Consider the following 18,814-nt stretch of genomic DNA (forward strand, 5'->3'; position numbering starts at 1 on the left):
CGTTCAGATCACTTACAACTCAATAGATTCTACCTTCTTGTAATGTTTCAGCCTGATTGGACCTTGTTTTCACACAAATGGACCCAGAATGATGTGGAATTGTGCTTTGTGCAACATAATTCTGGGTGCCATTTACAAACCATAAGTGCTAATGACTCCATTCCTTTTTGTGGTTGTAGGGGCTGTTGGTTGGAGTACATTAAAACAAACCTGATCTCTCTAGGACATTCAGAAGCCAAGTTACAGTATAAGCCCACAAATGTGTAACTGGACTACTTCTTTAAATTGACACCAGATTCGGTGACCTTTGGGACATGGTTTGACCCCCTTAGGAAAGCGCTATCATCATGAAACGGTCAGATCACTTACAACTCAATAGATTCTACCTTCTTGTAGCGTTTCAGCCTGATTGGACCTTGTTTTAACACAAATGAACCCAGAATGATGTGAAATTGTGCTTCGTGCAACGTAATTCTGTGTGCCATTTACAAACCATAAGTGCTAATGACTCCATTCCTTTTTGTGGTTGTAGGGGCTGTTAATTGGAGTACATTAAAACAAACCTGATCTCTCTAGGACATTCAGAAGCCAAGTTATAAGCCCACAAATATGTAACTGGACTACTTCTTTGAATTGACACCAGATCCGGTGACCTTTGGGACATGGTTTGACCCCCTTAGGAAAGTGCTATCATCATGAAACGTTCAGATCACTTACAACTCAATAGATTCTACCTTCCTGTAACGTTTCAGCCTGATTGGACCTTGTTTTCACACAAATGAACCCAGAATGATGTGAAATTGTGCTTCGTGCAACATAATTCTGGGTGCCATTTAAACACCATAAGTGCTAATGACTCCATTCCTTTTTGTGGTTGTAGGGGCTGTTGATTGGAGTATACTAAAACAAACCTGATCTCTCAGGGACATTCAGAAGCCAAGTTATAAGCCCACAAATGTGTAACTGGACTACTTCTTTAAAGAGACACCAGGCCCGGTGACCTTTGGGACATGGTTTTACCCCCTATAGGAATGTGCGATCATCTTGAAACGTTCAGATCACTTACAACTCAATAGGTTCCACCTTCTTGTAGCGTTTCAGCCTGATTGGACCTTGTTTTCACACAAATGGACCCAGAATGATGTGAAATTGTGCTTCGTGCAACATAATTCTGGGTGCCATTTACAAACCTTAATTGCTAATGACTCCATTCCTTTTTGTGGTTGTAGGGGCTGTTGATTGGAGTACACTAAAACAAACCTGATCTCTCTAGGACATTCAGAAGCCAAGTTATAAGCCCACAAATGTGTAACTGGACTACTTCTTTAAATTGACACCAGATCCGGTGACCTTGGGGACATGGTTTGACCCCCTTAGGAAATTGCTATCATCATGAAACGTTCAGATCACTTACAACTCAATAGATTCTACCTTCCTGTAACGTTTCAGCCTGATTGGACCTTGTTTTCACACAAATGAACCCAGAATGATGTGAAATTGTGCTTCGTGCAACATAATTCTGGGTGCCATTTAAAAACCATAAGTGCTAATGACTCCATTCCTTTTTGAGGTTGTAGGGGCTGTTGATTGGAGTACACTAAAACAAACCTGATCTCTCTAGGACATTCAGAAGCCAAGTTATAAGCCCTCAAAGGTGTAACTGGACTACTTCTTTAAAGTGACACCAGGCCCGGTGACCTTTGGGACATGGTTTGACCCCCTATAGGAATGTGCGATAATCACGAAACGTTCAGATCACTTACAACTCAATAGATTCTACCTTCTTGTAACGTTTCAGCCTGATTGGACCTTGTTTTCACACAAATGGACCCAGAATGATGTGAAATTGTGCTTCGTGCAACATAATTCTGGGTGCCATTTACAAACCATAAGTGCTAATGACTCCATTCCTTTTTGTGGTTGTAGGGGCTGTTGATTGGAGTATACTAAAACAAACCTGATCTCTCAGGGACATTCAGAAGCCAAGTTATAAGCCCACAAATGTGTAACTGGACTACTTCTTTAAAGAGACACCAGGCCCGGTGACCTTTGGGACATGGTTTTACCCCCTACAGGAATGTGCGATCATCTTGAAACATTCAGATCACTTACAACTCAATAGGTTCCACCTTCTTGTAGCGTTTCAGCCTGAATGGACCTTGTTTTCACACAAATGGACCCAGAATGATGTGAAATTGTGCTTTGTGCAACATAATTCTGGGTGCCATTTACAAACCATAAGTGCTAATGACTCCATTCCTTTTTGTGGTTGTAGGGGCTGTTGATTGGAGTACACTAAAACAAACCTGATCTCTCTAGGACATTCAGAAGCCAAGTTATAAGCCCACAAATGTGTAACTGGACTACTTCTTTAAATTGACACCAGATCCGGTGACCTTAGGGACATGGTTTGACCCCCTTAGGAAAGTGCTATCATCATGAAACGTTCAGATCACTTACAACTCAATAGATTCTACCTTCCTGTAACGTTTCAGCCTGATTGGACCTTGTTTTCACACAAATGAACCCAGAATGATGTGAAATTGTGCTTCGTGCAACATAATTCTGGGTGCCATTTACAAACCATAAGTGCTAATGACTCCATTCCTTTTTGTGGTTGTAGGGGCTGTTGATTGGAGTACACTAAAACAAACCTAACCTCTCTAGGACATTCAGAAGCCAAGTTATAAGCCCACAAATGTGTAACTGGACTACTTCTTTAAAGAGACACCAGGCCCGGTGACCTTCGGGACACCGTTTTACCCCCTATAGGAATGTGCGATCATCTTGAAACGTTCAGATCACTTACAACTCAATAGGTTCTACCATCTTGTAGCGTTTCAGCCTTATTGGACCTTGTATTCACACAAATGGACCCAGAATGATGTGAAATTGTGCTTCGTGCAACATAATTCTGGGTGCCATTTACAAACCTTAAGTGCTAATGACTCCATTCCTTTTTGTGGTTGTAGGGGCTGTTGATTGGAGTACACTAAAACAAACCTGATCTCTCTAGGACATTCAGAAGCCAAGTTATAAGCCCACAAATGTGTAACTGGACTACTTCTTTAAATTGACACCAGATCCAGTGACCTTTGGGACATGGTTTGACCCCCTTAGGAAAGTGCTATCATCATGAAACGTTCAGATCACTTACAACTCAATAGATTCTACCTTCCTGTAACGGTTCAGCCTGATTGGACCTTGTTTTCACACAAATGAACCCAGAATGATGTGAAATTGTGCTTCGTGCAACATAATTCTGGGTGCCATTTAAAAAACATAAGTGCTAATGACTCCATTCCTTTTGGAGGTTGTAGGGGCTGTTGATTGGAGTACACTAAGACAAACCTGATCTCTCTAGGACATTCAGAAGCCAAGTTATAAGCCCTCAAAGGTGTAACTGGACTACTTCTTTAAAGTGACACCAGGCCCGGTGACCTTTGGGACATGGTTTGACCCCCTATAGGAATGTGCGATCATCATGAAACGTTCAGATCACTTACAACTCAATAGATTCTACCTTCTTGTAATGTTTCAGCCTGATTGGACCTTGTTTTCACACAAATGGACCCAGAATGATGTGGAATTGTGCTTTGTGCAACATAATTCTGGGTGCCATTTACAAACCATAAGTGCTAATGACTCCATTCCTTTTTGTGGTTGTAGGGGCTGTTGGTTGGAGTACATTAAAACAAACCTGATCTCTCTAGGACATTCAGAAGCCAAGTTACAGTATAAGCCCACAAATGTGTAACTGGACTACTTCTTTAAATTGACACCAGATTCGGTGACCTTTGGGACATGGTTTGACCCCCTTAGGAAAGCGCTATCATAATGAAACGTTCAGATCACTTACAACTCAATAGATTCTACCTTCTTGTAATGTTTCAGCCTGATTGGACCTTGTTTTCACACAAATGGACCCAGAATGATGTGGAATTGTGCTTTGTGCAACATAATTCTGGGTGCCATTTACAAACCATAAGTGCTAATGACTCCATTCCTTTTTGTGGTTGTAGGGGCTGTTGGTTGGAGTACATTAAAACAAACCTGATCTCTCTAGGACATTCAGAAGCCAAGTTACAGTATAAGCCCACAAATGTGTAACTGGACTACTTCTTTAAATTGACACCAGATTCGGTGACCTTTGGGACATGGTTTGACCCCCTTAGGAAAGCGCTATCATCATGAAACGTTCAGATCACTTACAACTCAATAGATTCTACCTTCTTGTAGCGTTTCAGCCTGATTGGACCTTGTTTTAACACAAATGAACCCAGAATGATGTGAAATTGTGCTTCGTGCAACGTAATTCTGTGTGCCATTTACAAACCATAAGTGCTAATGACTCCATTCCTTTTTGTGGTTGTAGGGGCTGTTAATTGGAGTACATTAAAACAAACCTGATCTCTCTAGGACATTCAGAAGCCAAGTTATAAGCCCACAAATATGTAACTGGACTACTTCTTTGAATTGACACCAGATCCGGTGACCTTTGGGACATGGTTTGACCCCCTTAGGAAAGTGCTATCATCATGAAACGTTCAGATCACTTACAACTCAATAGATTCTACCTTCCTGTAACGTTTCAGCCTGATTGGACCTTGTTTTCACACAAATGAACCCAGAATGATGTGAAATTGTGCTTCGTGCAACATAATTCTGGGTGCCATTTAAACACCATAAGTGCTAATGACTCCATTCCTTTTTGTGGTTGTAGGGGCTGTTGATTGGAGTATACTAAAACAAACCTGATCTCTCAGGGACATTCAGAAGCCAAGTTATAAGCCCACAAATGTGTAACTGGACTACTTCTTTAAAGAGACACCAGGCCCGGTGACCTTTGGGACATGGTTTTACCCCCTATAGGAATGTGCGATCATCTTGAAACGTTCAGATCACTTACAACTCAATAGGTTCCACCTTCTTGTAGCGTTTCAGCCTGATTGGACCTTGTTTTCACACAAATGGACCCAGAATGATGTGAAATTGTGCTTCGTGCAACATAATTCTGGGTGCCATTTACAAACCTTAATTGCTAATGACTCCATTCCTTTTTGTGGTTGTAGGGGCTGTTGATTGGAGTACACTAAAACAAACCTGATCTCTCTAGGACATTCAGAAGCCAAGTTATAAGCCCACAAATGTGTAACTGGACTACTTCTTTAAATTGACACCAGATCCGGTGACCTTGGGGACATGGTTTGACCCCCTTAGGAAATTGCTATCATCATGAAACGTTCAGATCACTTACAACTCAATAGATTCTACCTTCCTGTAACGTTTCAGCCTGATTGGACCTTGTTTTCACACAAATGAACCCAGAATGATGTGAAATTGTGCTTCGTGCAACATAATTCTGGGTGCCATTTAAAAACCATAAGTGCTAATGACTCCATTCCTTTTTGAGGTTGTAGGGGCTGTTGATTGGAGTACACTAAAACAAACCTGATCTCTCTAGGACATTCAGAAGCCAAGTTATAAGCCCTCAAAGGTGTAACTGGACTACTTCTTTAAAGTGACACCAGGCCCGGTGACCTTTGGGACATGGTTTGACCCCCTATAGGAATGTGCGATAATCACGAAACGTTCAGATCACTTACAACTCAATAGATTCTACCTTCTTGTAACGTTTCAGCCTGATTGGACCTTGTTTTCACACAAATGGACCCAGAATGATGTGAAATTGTGCTTCGTGCAACATAATTCTGGGTGCCATTTACAAACCATAAGTGCTAATGACTCCATTCCTTTTTGTGGTTGTAGGGGCTGTTGATTGGAGTATACTAAAACAAACCTGATCTCTCAGGGACATTCAGAAGCCAAGTTATAAGCCCACAAATGTGTAACTGGACTACTTCTTTAAAGAGACACCAGGCCCGGTGACCTTTGGGACATGGTTTTACCCCCTACAGGAATGTGCGATCATCTTGAAACATTCAGATCACTTACAAATCAATAGGTTCCACCTTCTTGTAGCGTTTCAGCCTGATTGGACCTTGTTTTAACACAAATGAACCCAGAATGATGTGAAATTGTGCTTCGTGCAACGTAATTCTGTGTGCCATTTACAAACCATAAGTGCTAATGACTCCATTCCTTTTTGTGGTTGTAGGGGCTGTTAATTGGAGTACATTAAAACAAACCTGATCTCTCTAGGACATTCAGAAGCCAAGTTATAAGCCCACAAATATGTAACTGGACTACTTCTTTGAATTGACACCAGATCCGGTGACCTTTGGGACATGGTTTGACCCCCTTAGGAAAGTGCTATCATCATGAAACGTTCAGATCACTTACCTCTCAATAGATTCTACCTTCCTGTAACGTTTCAGCCTGATTGGACCTTGTTTTCACACAAATGAACCCAGAATGATGTGAAATTGTGCTTCGTGCAACATAATTCTGGGTGCCATTTAAACACCATAAGTGCTAATGACTCCATTCCTTTTTGTGGTTGTAGGGGCTGTTGATTGGAGTATACTAAAACAAACCTGATCTCTCAGGGACATTCAGAAGCCAAGTTATAAGCCCACAAATGTGTAACTGGACTACTTCTTTAAAGAGACACCAGGCCCGGTGACCTTTGGGACATGGTTTTACCCCCTATAGGAATGTGCGATCATCTTGAAACGTTCAGATGACTTACAACTCAATAGGTTCCACCTTCTTGTAGCGTTTCAGCCTGATTGGACCTTGTTTTCACACAAATGGACCCAGAATGATGTGAAATTGTGCTTCGTGCAACATAATTCTGGGTGCCATTTACAAACCTTAAGTGCTAATGACTCCATTCCTTTTTGTGGTTGTAGGGGCTGTTGATTGGAGTACACTAAAACAAACCTGATCTCTCTAGGACATTCAGAAGCCAAGTTATAAGCCCACAAATGTGTAACTGGACTACTTCTTTAAATTGACACCAGATCCGGTGACCTTGGGGACATGGTTTGACCCCCTTAGGAAAGTGCTATCATCATGAAACGTTCAGATCACTTACAACTCAATAGATTCTACCTTCCTGTAACGTTTCAGCCTGATTGGACCTTGTTTTCACAAAAATGAACCCAGAATGATGTGAAATTGTGCTTCGTGCAACATAATTCTGGGTGCCATTTAAAAACCATAAGTGCTAATGACTCCATTCCTTTTTGAGGTTGTAGGGGCTGTTGATTGGAGTACACTAAAACAAACCTGATCTCTCTAGGACATTCAGAAGCCAAGTTATAAGCCCTCAAAGGTGTAACTGGACTACTTCTTTAAAGTGACACCAGGCCCGGTGACCTTTGGGACATGGTTTGACCCCCTATAGGAATGTGCGATAATCACGAAACGTTCAGATCACTTACAACTCAATAGATTCTACCTTCTTGTAACGTTTCAGCCTGATTGGACCTTGTTTTCACACAAATGGACCCAGAATGATGTGAAATTGTGCTTCGTGCAACATAATTCTGGGTGCCATTTACAAACCATAAGTGCTAATGACTCCATTCCTTTTTGTGGTTGTAGGGGCTGTTGATTGGAGTATACTAAAACAAACCTGATCTCTCAGGGACATTCAGAAGCCAAGTTATAAGCCCACAAATGTGTAACTGGACTACTTCTTTAAAGAGACACCAGGCCCGGTGACCTTTGGGACATGGTTTTACCCCCTACAGGAATGTGCGATCATCTTGAAACATTCAGATCACTTACAACTCAATAGGTTCCACCTTCTTGTAGCGTTTCAGCCTGATTGGACCTTGTTTTAACACAAATGAACCCAGAATGATGTGAAATTGTGCTTCGTGCAACGTAATTCTGTGTGCCATTTACAAACCATAAGTGCTAATGACTCCATTCCTTTTTGTGGTTGTAGGGGCTGTTAATTGGAGTACATTAAAACAAACCTGATCTCTCTAGGACATTCAGAAGCCAAGTTATAAGCCCAAAAATATGTAACTGGACTACTTCTTTGAATTGACACCAGATCCGGTGACCTTTGGGACATGGTTTGACCCCCTTAGGAAAGTGCTATCATCATGAAACGTTCAGATCACTTACCTCTCAATAGATTCTACCTTCCTGTAACGTTTCAGCCTGATTGGACCTTGTTTTCACACAAATGAACCCAGAATGATGTGAAATTGTGCTTCGTGCAACATAATTCTGGGTGCCATTTAAACACCATAAGTGCTAATGACTCCATTCCTTTTTGTGGTTGTAGGGGCTGTTGATTGGAGTATACTAAAACAAACCTGATCTCTCAGGGACATTCAGAAGCCAAGTTATAAGCCCACAAATGTGTAACTGGACTACTTCTTTAAAGAGACACCAGGCCCGGTGACCTTTGGGACATGGTTTTACCCCCTATAGGAATGTACGATCATCTTGAAACGTTCAGATGACTTACAACTCAATAGGTTCCACCTTCTTGTAGCGTTTCAGCCTGATTGGACCTTGTTTTCACACAAATGGACCCAGAATGATGTGAAATTGTGCTTCGTGCAACATAATTCTGGGTGCCATTTACAAACCTTAAGTGCTAATGACTCCATTCCTTTTTGTGGTTGTAGGGGCTGTTGATTGGAGTACACTAAAACAAACCTGATCTCTCTAGGACATTCAGAAGCCAAGTTATAAGCCCACAAATGTGTAACTGGACTACTTCTTTAAATTGACACCAGATCCGGTGACCTTGGGGACATGGTTTGACCCCCTTAGGAAAGTGCTATCATCATGAAACGTTCAGATCACTTACAACTCAATAGATTCTACCTTCCTGTAACGTTTCAGCCTGATTGGACCTTGTTTTCACACAAATGAACCCAGAATGATGTGAAATTGTGCTTCGTGCAACATAATTCTGGGTGCCATTTAAAAACCATAAGTGCTAATGACTCCATTCCTTTTTGAGGTTGTAGGGGCTGTTGATTGGAGTACACTAAAACAAACCTGATCTCTCTAGGACATTCAGAAGCCAAGTTATAAGCCCTCAAAAGCGTAACTGGACTACTTCTTTAAAGTGACACCAGGCCCGGTGACCTTTGGGACATGGTTTGACCCCCTATAGGAATGTGCGATAATCACGAAACGTTCAGATCACTTACAACTCAATAGATTCTACCTTCTTGTAACGTTTCAGCCTGATTGGACCTTGTTTTCACACAAATGGACCCAGAATGATGTGAAATTGTGCTTCGTGCAACATAATTCTGGGTGCCATTTACAAACCATAAGTGCTAATGACTCCATTCCTTTTTGTGGTTGTAGGGGCTGTTGATTGGAGTATACTAAAACAAACCTGATCTCTCAGGGACATTCAGAAGCCAAGTTATAAGCCCACAAATGTGTAACTGGACTACTTCTTTAAAGAGACACCAGGCCCGGTGACCTTTGGGACATGGTTTTACCCCCTACAGGAATGTGCGATCATCTTGAAACATTCAGATCACTTACAACTCAATAGGTTCCACCTTCTTGTAGCGTTTCAGTCTGATTGGACCTTGTTTTCACACAAATGGACCCAGAATGATGTGAAATTGTGCTTCGTGCAACATAATTCTGGGTGCCATTTACAAACCTTAAGTGCTAATGACTCCATTCCTTTTTGTGGTTGTAGGGGCTGTTGATTGGAGTACACTAAAACAAACCTGATCTCTCTAGGACATTCAGAAGCCAAGTTATAAGCCCACAAATGTGTAACTGGACTACTTCTTTAAATTGACACCAGATCCGGTGACCTTTGGGACATGGTTTGACCCCCTTAGGAAAGTGCTATCATCATGAAACGTTCAGATCACTTACAACTCAATAGATTCGACCTTCCTGTAACGTTTCAGCCTGATTGGACCTTGTTTTCACACAAATGAACCCAGAATGATGTGAAATTGTGCTTCGTGCAACATAATTCTGGGTGCCATTTAAAAACCATAAGTGCTAATGACTCCATTCCTTTTTGTGGTTGTAGGGGCTGTTGATTGGAGTACATTAAAACAAACCTGATCTCTCTAGGACATTCAGAAGCCAAGTTATAAGCCCACAAATGTGTAACTGGACTACTTCTTTGAATTGACACCAGATCCGGTGACCTTTGGGACATGGTTTGACCCCCTTAGGAAAGTGCTATCATCATGAAACGTTCAGATGACTTACAACTCAATAGATTCTACCTTCCTGTAACGTTTCATCCTGATTGGACCTTGTTTTCACACAAATGAACCCAGAATGATGTGAAATTGTGCTTCGTGCAACATAATTCTGGGTGCCATTTACAAACCATAAGTGCTAATGACTCCATTCCTTTTTGTGGTTGTAGGGGCTGTTGATTGGAGTACATCAAAACAAACCTGATCTCTCTAGGACATTCAGAAGCCAAGTTATAAGCCCACAAATGTGTAACTGGACTACTTCTTTAAATTGACACCAGATCCGGTGAACTTTGGGACATGTTTGACCCCCTTAGGAAAGTGATATCATGATGAACCGTTCAGATCACTTACAACTCAATAGATTCTACCTTCCTGTAACGTTTCAGCCTGATTGGACCTTGTTTTCACACAAATGAACCCAGAATGATGTGAAATTGTGCTTCGTGCAACATAATTCTGGGTGCCATTAAAAAACCATAAGTGCTAATGACTCCATTCCTTTTTGTGGTTGTAGGGGCTGTTGATTGGAGTATACTAAAACAAACCTGATCTCTCTAGGACATTCAGAAGCCAAGTTATAAGCCCACAAATGTGTAACTGGACTACTTCTTTAAAGAGACACCAGGCCCGGTGACCTTTGGGACATGGTTTTACCCCCTATAGGAATGTGCGATCATCTTGAAATGTTCAGATCACTTACAACTCAATAGATTCTACCTTCCTGTAACGTTTCAGCCTAATTGGACCTTGTTTTCACACAAATGAACCCAGAATGATGTGAAATTGTGCTTCGTGCAACATAATTCTGGGTGCCATTAAAAAACCATAAGTGCTAATGACACCATTCCTTTTTGTGGTTGTAGGGGCTGTTGATTTGGGATATAATAAAACAAACCTGATCTCTCTAGGACATTCAGAAGCCAAGTTATAAGCCCACAAAGGTGTAACTGTACTACTTCTTTAAATTGACACCAGATCCGGTGACCTTTGGGACATGGTTTGACCCCCTTAGGAAAGTGCTATCATCATGAAACGTTCAGATCACTTACAACTCAATAGATTCTACCTTCCTGTAACATTTCAGCCTGATTGGACCTTGTTTTCACACAAATGAACCCAGAATGATGTGAAATTGTGCTTCGTGCAACATAATTCTGGGTGCCATTTAAAAACCATAAGTGCTAATGACTGCATTCCTGTTTGAGGTTGTAGGGGCTGTTGTTTGGAGTACACTAAAACAAACCTGATCTCTCTAGGACATTCAGAAGCCAAGTTATAAGCCCACAAATGTGTAACTGGACTACTTCTTTAAATTGACACCAGATCAGGTGACCTTTGGGACATGGTTTGACCCCCTTAGGAAAGTGCTATCATCCTGAAACGTTCAGATCACCTACAACTCAATAGATTCTACCTTCCTGTAACATTTCAGCCTGATTGGACCTTGTTTTCACACAAATGAACCCAGAATGATGTGAAATTGTGCTTCGTGCAACATAATTCTGGGTGCCATTTAAAAACCATAAGTGCTAATGACTGCATTCCTGTTTGAGGTTGTAGGGGCTGTTGTTTGGAGTACACTAAAACAAACCTGATCTCTCTAGGACATTCAGAAGCCAAGTTATAAGCCCACAAATGTGTAACTGGACTACTTCTTTAAATTGACACCAGATCAGGTGACCTTTGGGACATGGTTTGACCCCCTTAGGAAAGTGCTATCATCCTGAAACGTTCAGATGACTTACAACTCAATAGATTCTACCTTCCTGTAACGTTTCACCCTGATTGGACCTTGTTTTCACACAAATGAACCCAGAATGATGTGAAATTGTGCTTCGTGCAACATATTTCTGGGTGCCATTTACAAACCATAAGTGCTAATGACTCCATTCCTTTTTGTGGTTGTAGGGGCTGTTGATTGGAGAACACTAAAACAAACCTAACCTCTCTAGGACATTCAGAAGCCAAGTTATAAGCCCACAAAGGTGTAACTGGACTACTTCTTTAAAGTGACACCAGGCCCGGTGACCTTTGGGACATGGTTTTACCCCTATAGGAATGTGCGATCATCTTGAAACGCTCAGATCACTTACAACTCAATAGATTCTACCTTCTTGTAGCGTTTCAGCCTGATTGGACCTTGTTTTCACACAAATGGACCCAGAATGATGTGAAATTGTGCTTCGTGCAACATAATTCTGGGTGCCATTTACAAACCTTAAGTGCTAATGACTCCATTCCTTTTTGTGGTTGTAGGGGCTGTTGATTGGAGTACACTAAACAAACCTGATCTCTCTAGGACATTAAGAAGCCAATTTATAAGCCCACAAATGTGTAACTGGATTACTTCTTTAAATTGACACCAGATCCGGTGACCTTTGGAAAATGGTTTGACCCCCTTAGGAATGTGTGATCATCATGAAACGTTCAGATTACTTACAACTCAATAGATTCTACCTTCCTGTAACGTTTCAGCCTGAATGGACCTTGTTTTCACACAAATGGACCCAGAATGATGTGAAATTGTGCTTTGTGCAACATAATTCTGGGTGCCATTTACAAACCATAAGTGCTAATGACTCCATTCCTTTTTGTGGTTGTAGGGGCTGTTGATTGGAGTACACTAAAACAAACCTGATCTCTCTAGGACATTCAGAAGCCAAGTTATAAGCCCACAAATGTGTAACTGGACTACTTCTTTAAATTGACACCAGATCCGGTGACCTTAGGGACATGGTTTGACCCCCTTAGGAAAGTGCTATCATCATGAAACGTTCAGATCACTTACAACTCAATAGATTCTACCTTCCTGTGACGTTTCAGCCTGATTGGACCTTGTTTTCACACAAATGAACCCAGAATGATGTGAAATTGTGCTTCGTGCAACATAATTCTGGGTGCCATTTACAAACCATAAGTGCTAATGACTCCATTCCTTTTTGTGGTTGTAGGGGCTGTTGATTGGAGTACACTAAAACAAACCTAACCTCTCTAGGACATTCAGAAGCCAAGTTATAAGCCCACAAATGTGTAACTGGACTACTTCTTTAAAGAGACACCAGGCCCGGTGACCTTTGGGACACCGTTTTACCCCCTATAGGAATGTGCGATCATCTTGAAATGTTCAGATCACTTACAACTCAATAGGTTCTACCGTCTTGTAGCGTTTCAGCCTTATTGGACCTTGTATTCACACAAATGGACCCAGAATGATGTGAAATTGTGCTTCGTGCAACATAATTCTGGGTGCCATTTACAAACCTTAAGTGCTAATGACTCCATTCCTTTTTGTGGTTGTAGGGGCTGTTGATTGGAGTACACTAAAACAAACCTGATCTCTCTAGGACATTCAGAAGCCAAGTTATAAGCCCACAAATGTGTAACTGGACTACTTCTTTAAATTGACACCAGATCCAGTGACCTTTGGGACATGGTTTGACCCCCTTAGGAAAGTGCTATCATCATGAAACGTTCAGATCACTTACAACTCAATAGATTCTACCTTCCTGTAACGGTTCAGCCTGATTGGACCTTGTTTTCACACAAATGAACCCAGAATGATGTGAAATTGTGCTTCGTGCAACATAATTCTGGGTGCCATTTAAAAAACATAAGTGCTAATGACTCCATTCCTTTTGGAGGTTGTAGGGGCTGTTGATTGGAGTACACTAAGACAAACCTGATCTCTCTAGGACATTCAGAAGCCAAGTTATAAGCCCTCAAAGGTGTAACTGGACTACTTCTTTAAAGTGACACCAGGCCCGGTGACCTTTGGGACATGGTTTGACCCCCTATAGGAATGTGCGATCATCATGAAACGTTCAGATCACTTACAACTCAATAGATTCTACCTTCTTGTAATGTTTCAGCCTGATTGGACCTTGTTTTCACACAAATGGACCCAGAATGATGTGGAATTGTGCTTTGTGCAACATAATTCTGGGTGCCATTTACAAACCATAAGTGCTAATGACTCCATTCCTTTTTGTGGTTGTAGGGGCTGTTGGTTGGAGTACATTAAAACAAACCTGATCTCTCTAGGACATTCAGAAGCCAAGTTACAGTATAAGCCCACAAATGTGTAACTGGACTACTTCTTTAAATTGACACCAGATTCGGTGACCTTTGGGACATGGTTTGACCCCCTTAGGAAAGCGCTATCATCATGAAACGTTCAGATCACTTACAACTCAATAGATTCTACCTTCTTGTAGCGTTTCAGCCTGATTGGACCTTGTTTTAACACAAATGAACCCAGAATGATGTGAAATTGTGCTTCGTGCAACGTAATTCTGTGTGCAATTTACAAACCATAAGTGCTAATGACTCCATTCCTTTTTGTGGTTGTAGGGGCTGTTAATTGGAGTACATTAAAACAAACCTGATCTCTCTAGGACATTCAGAAGCCAAGTTATAAGCCCACAAATATGTAACTGGACTACTTCTTTGAATTGACACCAGATCCGGTGACCTTTGGGACATGGTTTGAGCCCCTTAGGAAAGTGCTATCATCATGAAACGTTCAGATCACTTACAACTCAATAGATTCTACCTTCCTGTAACGTTTCAGCCTGATTGGACCTTGTTTTCACACAAATGAACCCAGAATGATGTGAAATTGTGCTTCGTGCAACATAATTCTGGGTGCCATTTAAACACCATAAGTGCTAATGACTCCATTCCTTTTTGTGGTTGTAGGGGCTGTTGATTGGAGTATACTAAAACAAACCTGATCTCTCAGGGACATTCAGAAGCCAAGTTATAAGCCCACAAATGTGTAACTGGACTACTTCTTTAAAGAGACACCAGGCCCGGTGACCTTTGGGACATGGTTTTACCCCCTATAGGAATGTGTGATCATCTTGAAACGTTCAGATCACTTACAACTCAATAGGTTCCACCTTCTTGTAGCGTTTCAGCCTGATTGGACCTTGTTTTCACACAAATGGACCCAGAATGATGTGAAATTGTGCTTCGTGCAACATAATTCTGGGTGCCATTTACAAACCTTAATTGCTAATGACTCCATTCCTTTTTGTGGTTGTAGGGGCTGTTGATTGGAGTACACTAAAACAAACCTGATCTCTCTAGGACATTCAGAAGCCAAGTTATAAGCCCACAAATGTGTAACTGGACTACTTCTTTAAATTGACACCAGATCCGGTGACCTTGGGGACATGGTTTGACCCCCTTAGGAAATTGCTATCATCATGAAACGTTCAGATCACTTACAACTCAATAGATTCTACCTTCCTGTAACGTTTCAGCCTGATTGGACCTTGTTTTCACACAAATGAACCCAGAATGATGTGAAATTGTGCTTCGTGCAACATAATTCTGGGTGCCATTTAAAAACCATAAGTGCTAATGACTCCATTCCTTTTTGAGGTTGTAGGGGCTGTTGATTGGAGTACACTAAAACAAACCTGATCTCTCTAGGACATTCAGAAGCCAAGTTATAAGCCCTCAAAGGTGTAACTGGACTACTTCTTTAAAGTGACACCAGGCCCGGTGACCTTTGGGACATGGTTTGACCCCCTATAGGAATGTGCGATAATCACGAAACGTTCAGATCACTTACAACTCAATAGATTCTACCTTCTTGTAACGTTTCAGCCTGATTGGACCTTGTTTTCACACAAATGGACCCAGAATGATGTGAAATTGTGCTTCGTGCAACATAATTCTGGGTGCCATTTACAAACCATAAGTGCTAATGACTCCATTCCTTTTTGTGGTTGTAGGGGCTGTTGATTGGAGTATACTAAAACAAACCTGATCTCTCAGGGACATTCAGAAGCCAAGTTATAAGCCCACAAATGTGTAACTGGACTACTTCTTTAAAGAGACACCAGGCCCGGTGACCTTTGGGACATGGTTTTACCCCCTACAGGAATGTGCGATCATCTTGAAACATTCAGATCACTTACAACTCAATAGGTTCCACCTTCTTGTAGCGTTTCAGCCTGATTGGACCTTGTTTTAACACAAATGAACCCAGAATGATGTGAAATTGTGCTTCGTGCAACGTAATTCTGTGTGCCATTTACAAACCATAAGTGCTAATGACTCCATTCCTTTTTGTGGTTGTAGGGGCTGTTAATTGGAGTACATTAAAACAAACCTGATCTCTCTAGGACATTCAGAAGCCAAGTTATAAGCCCACAAATATGTAACTGGACTACTTCTTTGAATTGACACCAGATCCGGTGACCTTTGGGACATGGTTTGACCCCCTTAGGAAAGTGCTATCATCATGAAACGTTCAGATCACTTACCTCTCAATAGATTCTACCTTCCTGTAACGTTTCAGCCTGATTGGACCTTGTTTTCACACAAATGAACCCAGAATGATGTGAAATTGTGCTTCGTGCAACATAATTCTGGGTGCCATTTAAACACCATAAGTGCTAATGACTCCATTCCTTTTTGTGGTTGTAGGGGCTGTTGATTGGAGTATACTAAAACAAACCTGATCTCTCAGGGACATTCAGAAGCCAAGTTATAAGCCCACAAATGTGTAACTGGACTACTTCTTTAAAGAGACACCAGGCCCGGTGACCTTTGGGACATGGTTTTACCCCCTATAGGAATGTGCGATCATCTTGAAACGTTCAGATGACTTACAACTCAATAGGTTCCACCTTCTTGTAGCGTTTCAGCCTGATTGGACCTTGTTTTCACACAAATGGACCCAGAATGATGTGAAATTGTGCTTCGTGCAACATAATTCTGGGTGCCATTTACAAACCTTAAGTGCTAATGACTCCATTCCTTTTTGTGGTTGTAGGGGCTGTTGATTGGAGTACACTAAAACAAACCTGATCTCTCTAGGACATTCAGAAGCCAAGTTATAAGCCCACAAATGTGTAACTGGACTACTTCTTTAAATTGACACCAGATCCGGTGACCTTGGGGACATGGTTTGACCCCCTTAGGAAAGTGCTATCATCATGAAACATTCAGATCACTTACAACTCAATAGATTCTACCTTCCTGTAACGTTTCAGCCTGATTGGACCTTGTTTTCACACAAATGAACCCAGAATGATGTGAAATTGTGCTTCGTGCAACATAATTCTGGGTGCCATTTAAAAACCATAAGTGCTAATGACTCCATTCCTTTTTGAGGTTGTAGGGGCTGTTGATTGGAGTACACTAAAACAAACCTGATCTCTCTAGGACATTCAGAAGCCAAGTTATAAGCCCTCAAAGGTGTAACTGGACTACTTCTTTAAAGTGACACCAGGCCCGGTGACCTTTGGGACATGGTTTGACCCCCTATAGGAATGTGCGATAATCACGAAACGTTCAGATCACTTACAACTCAATAGATTCTACCTTCTTGTAACGTTTCAGCCTGATTGGACCTTGTTTTCACACAAATGGACCCAGAATGATGTGAAATTGTGCTTCGTGCAACATAATTCTGGGTGCCATTTACAAACCATAAGTGCTAATGACTCCATTCCTTTTTGTGGTTGTAGGGGCTGTTGATTGGAGTATACTAAAACAAACCTGATCTCTCAGGGACATTCAGAAGCCAAGTTATAAGCCCACAAATGTGTAACTGGACTACTTCTTTAAAGAGACACCAGGCCCGGTGACCTTTGGGACATGGTTTTACCCCCTACAGGAATGTGCGATCATCTTGAAACATTCAGATCACTTACAACTCAATAGGTTCCACCTTCTTGTAGCGTTTCAGCCTGATTGGACCTTGTTTTAACACAAATGAACCCAGAATGATGTGAAATTGTGCTTCGTGCAACGTAATTCTGTGTGCCATTTACAAACCATAAGTGCTAATGACTCCATTCCTTTTTGTGGTTGTAGGGGCTGTTAATTGGAGTACATTAAAACAAACCTGATCTCTCTAGGACATTCAGAAGCCAAGTTATAAGCCCAAAAATATGTAACTGGACTACTTCTTTGAATTGACACCAGATCCGGTGACCTTTGGGACATGGTTTGACCCCCTTAGGAAAGTGCTATCATCATGAAACGTTCAGATCACTTACCTCTCAATAGATTCTACCTTCCTGTAACGTTTCAGCCTGATTGGACCTTGTTTTCACACAAATGAACCCAGAATGATGTGAAATTGTGCTTCGTGCAACATAATTCTGGGTGCCATTTAAACACCATAAGTGCTAATGACTCCATTCCTTTTTGTGGTTGTAGGGGCTGTTGATTGGAGTATACTAAAACAAACCTGATCTCTCAGGGACATTCAGAAGCCAAGTTATAAGCCCACAAATGTGTAACTGGACTACTTCTTTAAAGAGACACCAGGCCCGGTGACCTTTGGGACATGGTTTTACCCCCTGTAGGAATGTGCGATCATCTTGAAACGTTCAGATGACTTACAACTCAATAGGTTCCACCTTCTTGTAGCGTTTCAGCCTGATTGGACCTTGTTTTCACACAAATGGACCCAGAATGATGTGAAATTGTGCTTCGTGCAACATAATTCTGGGTGCCATTTACAAACCTTAAGTGCTAATGACTCCATTCCTTTTTGTGGTTGTAGGGGCTGTTGATTGGAGTACACTAAAACAAACCTGATCTCTCTAGGACATTCAGAAGCCAAGTTATAAGCCCACAAATGTGTAACTGGACTACTTCTTTAAATTGACACCAGATCCGGTGACCTTGGGGACATGGTTTGACCCCCTTAG

This window comes from Nothobranchius furzeri, chromosome 5, assembly GCF_043380555.1.
Source record: "Nothobranchius furzeri strain GRZ-AD chromosome 5, NfurGRZ-RIMD1, whole genome shotgun sequence".
Taxonomy (NCBI): domain Eukaryota; kingdom Metazoa; phylum Chordata; class Actinopteri; order Cyprinodontiformes; family Nothobranchiidae; genus Nothobranchius; species Nothobranchius furzeri.